This window comes from Lipophrys pholis, assembly GCF_963383615.2.
Source record: "Lipophrys pholis genome assembly, chromosome: 3".
In the NCBI taxonomy this organism is placed as follows: domain Eukaryota; kingdom Metazoa; phylum Chordata; class Actinopteri; order Blenniiformes; family Blenniidae; genus Lipophrys; species Lipophrys pholis.
Genome location: NC_137627.1, coordinates 9,818,619 through 9,825,001, shown reverse-complemented (window position 1 = coordinate 9,825,001; position 6,383 = coordinate 9,818,619).

Below are 6,383 nucleotides of genomic sequence, written 5' to 3'. Positions count from 1 at the left end.
AACACCGCCTTAAGCTACAGCATTCCCCGAGAGGCCAAAACAAACACAAAGCTTCTTACATTTTCTTTCATTATGACAGCGTTGGACCACAAGCTGCTTACTGCTTTAGGCTCAGTACATGTCTGTGGAAGAACCACCATGATGTTGAAGGTTCCAGACTATATTCATTGTGACAAACAAAGAAAACATTTCCTAGGTTTTTCATGAGTTTTAAAGAAGAACGAGTCAGTTATTTTCAGTAGAAATTCTATGGTACGGCATTATATGACAGAGGAAAAGTTATTAAAAACAGTTTCTGTCCGTATTCAGCATATGCTTTCTGTGCATTTGTGGATTTTAACCTACTTATGATTTAGCTTCCTCACACAATCTAAAGACATGCTTGTCAGGTGAACTGACATGAAGATTGAATTGATTGTCTGCCTTTCTGTGTTTGCTCTCTGATTGACTGACAACTGCATAGTGGGTACGCTGCCCTTCACCCTGCGTTAGGTTGGACACACTCCCACTTCCCAATGATTCTTGACTGAATAAAAGAGATGCAAAGGAGAGTTCTTAAGGAAGTAAAAACCTTGTAGTTGAGTCAGAAGTATTCCAGGTAACAACTTTCCTTTTAAAAAACTGTGTCCCTTCATTATTTATGACGCAACTCGAATGCTGACAGTTTCATAAAAGGGTCTGATGTTATGGCTGAGAACTGATGGAGCTGTGTGTGCGTGCATGCGTATGACCTTTACCAACAAAGCACCGTGTAGCGAAGGCACCTTGTCGACCTTATCCTCTGTCACTCTGACGTATTGCATCAAGCAAATAGCCGATATACTTTAAAACAGAAAACTTTCCAAAGTAATTCAATAAAGAATTGTGAATGAGATTTTTTTTCCTCATAGTTTTCATTTGCCATCAACTAATAGTTTTCTCTTACAATGTTTTACTTTTAAATCCAGAAAGCTTGTGAAGCATGTTTTTATAATACATTTATCTAGGTTATGAAAAAAGTATTTAGTCATTCTATAAACAAACGTCACATGTGACTTCATCAGCCATTACATTATGACCAATAACCACCGTCGGCCATGAATAACCACGAGAGCTGCAGTTTTGGAGACGCTTTGTGACTAAGTCTTCTGGCTATCACAATTTAGCCCAATCTCAGTAAAAATATTTAATTTGACCTCTATATGTCCCAATCTGAAATGTTGTACGAGGCAAATAATTAATCCACATATGACAAAGAAATAACCAATGTCATTGGCCTTGCCTATTGTCATAATATAGTTGATTTCTGTCAAAAGACCCAGTTATATGGGATTATAATGGGAATTGTTGTTGTCGTGCAGTTTTCAGTATGGGCATTTGTTGTGGCAGATTTTTGTGCTTTACAGTTCCTGCAAGCATGTTTTCAAACCCTCTGTGGTGCCAACTCTGTACCAAAATGTTTTCAGTCCACGGATGATAAGTTGACATGTGGCTGTGCCTGAATTTTTATTATTTGTGGTGTTCTTTTGTTTAGTTTTTTTGTTTTCAGTTTTTTTTTGCCCAACAGTACAAGACACATTTCACACTAAGAAACTGAGGAAATAACACAACGGTAACCAGCATGTAGCAAATGACAGCAATCCACCTGATATGATCTATAATGCCCGTATAATACATGCTTGAAATAAAAACAAAGACAGTACTGTGACTGATGATCGTCTTTTTCAGGCCAATTGTCAGGCTCAAGGACCAGGTGAAAAATTAACATTTCCCATGCTGTGCAGGTAATGAAGCTACATTTGCTTTACTGGGGTGAGCTTGACAAGTTATTGATTAAACAAGTTAAAAAAAAAAAAAAGAAGAAGAAGAACGAGTGTTGGAAGCATTGTGTGCAATTTGCATACAGAGGAGACCAGAAGACACCCTGTAGAGAGTATAGAACAAATTACATTATCATGCTTGCAGATGGGTGAAATGTCTCAATAAAATGTGAGAAGAAATATACAACTCAGACTTGACTCGTTCTGAAAGTAAAGCGGGTTTTTATCATTTATTTCTCAGTTTCTTTGGTTGCCACCGAACACCTATTTATTCAAGGTTCCCAAAGTTTTTATTAGTAACCTAAAGTACCCTGGTGCTAAATAACTCCCCTCAACCATCCATCCAGCACCTAATCCCTATCCAGGTCTCCTGGTGAATCCCCAGAAACCTCATCTCACAGAGTTATGTGAAATGCCAACAACCTCTTAGTGCAGCATTATGTGATGGGGGCGGGGGGACATTAATGTGTGAAATTACATGCTACCACCACAAAAAGTGCTACAAAGACACCATAGTCATTTCACATTACTTCTGTGAGATCAGACCATCCAGGCAGCCTGAGGCCAGAGAGAATGAATAATCCCCCCGCAGCTTGCATTGGTTTTGAGGCCTCCACCCTGTTAGAAGCTATGTTTTGCACAGCTTTTAGAATTAATCTGACCTAAATTGTATAATTCTTTGGAGAGGAAAGAGCCCTGTCGCACACATTAAAAGCAGTTTAGGATGTTATGTAATTCAGATATAGATATATATTGAGAAAATAGCCACCAATTACAATCTATTTGGCTGCCCCCATTTGACTTAAGTCACCACAACTAAGCAATGCAACTTACCCTGTAGGCATGACAGGTTTCTGTGGCGGACGCCTTTCTTGCTGCAATCGGCATTTAAACTCTGGCCTCCCAATATAAAATAGCCACGTGGTATTACCAATGACCTATTTTTTTGTGTTTTCGTACTACTGCTATATTTCCAACAGTAATACATATCATGGGTTACTTTTTGTATTTTGTCACATTGCTGTGGCTTATTGATACGGATATTGCTTTTCTGACTGTCCTGACAGGCTTAAAGTTCTAGTAGTTTTCAAGGCCATTTGGGATACTTCCACAAATGAGAAACAAAAGCAATAACTCTGTTGATGCGTCGTTTACCAACTGTTCATCTGTGCACTATGCATACAGGATATTTTCTATATATGCCATTCTTTTGTTCCATTTGCTACACCCGTCACTTTTCACTGTCCGGTTCGAACACCAACCCCAATTTGTACAGTCTCCCAAGTTACCAAGGAAAGCATTCCCTTGTATTCAGGGAAGAAGTGTTTTAAACTCAAATGTTCCACAAATGTCCTGTAATAACGGTAATGTTGTGGAGGCCTGCTGCACTCAGGAGGTTATGCTGGGTAAAGTCCATTAGCAAACAAACATGTTTTGTGTAGAAAAGACTTTCCAGTGTTTGTTTTTCTGGGACTTTGGAGACATTTTCTGACTGGCAGAAAGGCAAAGAGTGTGACATTTGTTGATCGAGTGATTTTGTGTGCCACAGTGACAGATTTCATCTTCAAAAGACCCGGTGCTCGATAAAAGACTGTCTTTCCTTGCTCTTTCAAAGAAGAAATTACTCTTCTTGAATTGTGCACCTCAATTTTTTATTTTTTTATTTTACCAAATGAGAGCCTTCAAAACACGGCAGCGTATGATGTTTAAATGCAATGAGGAAAAAAAATTTAATAAAACTAAAATCTGCATACAGCATTTCATGGGAATGGTTATAGATACCAATCACACATACTTAATTTGTGGATGACTTTTTATATACACATCATTAGTTGTTGTTGGTTGGACCCTGGTTGGCTTTCCGCTACCACCAAAAAGGCTAAAGTTACAAGAGCAGGAGAAAAATCTATAACATAGATGAGACCCACATTTGTTGTCAAGCCTTTTAGTGAATTTGGTGCTGAACCAGAAAATATGAGCCCATGGAATGTTTTCATTGACCCTCATTTCTCCTTCGACTGCAGTTCTCCCCAGCAGTGTGTGCCTTTTCATGAGGAAACTCGGTGTCATTCCCTCCCCCTGTGGAAGTAATTTCCCATGCAGGCCTTTGGCAGGACAGTCAGTTGATTCTCCAAGGACCCCTCTACCTCACCTTTGTTCAAAGCCTCAAAGTGGCTTTATGCAGCATTAAACTGTACACAGTACGTGTGCATGCATTTTTAAAACACACGTCCCTTTGCCTAACAGCACATTTGATTCTTGCTTTTTATTTTATTATGCATATTTGATCCAGGCTACACAGAAGTGTAGTGGATAGCACTCCTGCTCTCATTGTGAGATTATCATGGATTCAGGGCGAGGCCAGGCCGTTCAGGGTGAACTGGATAAAGCCGTAAAGAAGATGGATGGATATTTTTAATCTTTTCTTACAATTTAAGATATAAATTGCATCTGTAATCTTTGTCACGTCAGACCTAAGGACTTTGCAACAACAACAAAAAAAAACACACACACTGTATTTAAAGGAATGCTCAGACTTTTGGGCAACAATGTTGCTTTTCAAGAAACAAGAAGGTCGATAAAACAACAACTGCATTCAGTTAGGCTGTTACCAGATAACCTAGATTACGTCAATCTACTGTATGACACATTGGGACGAGATAAGCTTTATGAATGTACAATTGAGCTCAGTAGACTGCCGTCAAACACTGACATTACGTGGCCACTTAACTGTTTACATTTACATATGAAACACATTTCATGATGGTAATGGGATCAGTAATGGACACACGGTTATTGTTGTGAAATAATCAACACTACGCTTTGTTAGGTCCATAATGAATACGTCATATTGATGTCAAGTGTCATTTTGGACATTTAAGTTATGTATGTGACAAGTTGCATTTTCCACGATAAAATATTAACCCACAAGGTGCAAAATGCCCTTTGTGGAGGGGTGACATAGGGGGGATCGTATTATTTTTGACCTCTGTACTTGTGCTACCTCATTAGACGTCATTTGCTCTCAAAGCATTTTCTCAGGCTCAGAGGTTGCAGGGTGATTTCAGACTGTAATGATCTGTCCCTGATACATGCAAGAGGCTGGAGCCCATCTCTGCCATCACTTTAAGAAAGGCATGAAGAGGTGTACATACAGAGAAATAATCACATTTCCAATCCTCTCTATAACCACCGTCTAATTATTATAACATTTTCTGACTTTAAATTGTAGTAAGAGAGCAGAGTACCCAGAGAGAACCTACACATTCACAGGGAGAACATGAAAACTCACCGAGGAAAAACCCCCAATGTGGAATCAATCCAAGATCTTCTTGCTACAGCACAACTCTGCCAAAACCTTTGCATGACTAAAAGGCTGAATAATAAAGACCAAAAAAGCCTGAGGTTCCACTTTGGTTTAGTTATGTTGGAGGAGGATCGTCTCGTGTATGCTCTATGTATGCACATAAATATATAATGAGTGCTTCAAACACTGCCTTCGTGCCTCCGTGTGTGCATTGTGTTGGAATGATGAGCATTTAGCTTTCAATCTACCAGAGGGTGCACTCGAAGTCATTATACGGGCTAAATACTAAAAAGCTGTTTCTTTTTCAGTTGAAAAAGAAGGAAGTCAGCTGCAATGGAGATGGCAGAAGCTCGCGCAAAGAGTTGACGTCGACAAAGTCTCACAATCGAGGAAAGCAATGCCGCTGTGGTCTCTTGGGAACTCTTGACATTTCAGGGGGCCACGCTTCCACCAATTCCATCATTTTCTATTTGCTTCCAATCTCAAAACAACCCTTCCTGCATGAAGAATTGGCGTTGGTAACCCAGTTCAAATATCTTGGGGTCATGCTGAACTCCAAACTCACATCCAAAAAAACATATTAAGAAAAGTCACAAATATAATTAAATTCAACTTACAAAATTTCAAACAAATCCGACCTTTTATATAAACAGGCAGCAAAATCCTACCTCCACTGTATGGTATCCTTCCCCCATGGAATACTGCTTCACAGTGTGGTCCTTCGCTGGTGCCACTGCGCATAAGCCAATCGAGCAGCTATATAAAAAAGCTTACAAGACATTTGATTGAAAGCCTCAGTCTTTTCATATATGTGCTTTGATAGAAAAAAAATTATTTTGTCAATTTTGAAAATCTAAAATTGGAACACTACCAGTGACCAGCACCACCAGGACATCTTAACACTTCTCAATCAGCAAACTTGTGACCACTAGGAGGCGGTTCAGTGCACAGGGACATATAGCTTTTTATTTTCATTTTTTTATATCTTGAGTAGGCCTGTGTGAATGAGTGTGAGCGGGGAGGGAGGAGTGTATGGGTAATATTTGGAATATGTGATAATGGTTAGATGTGGTGATGTTTTTTTAATGCTGTACTGTCTGATGATAATGCGGTATGTTCCCTTGTGTGTTATGTCATACATTTATTTTAATGTGGTGTGTTTTTTTAGTGTGTGGTATGTTTTAGATGTATTCTAATAATTATGTATGTTTGTGTTTGGTGGTATATTTTTACCGCACGGGACTGCAGATGGAAATTAGCTCTGAGCTAAATCTGGC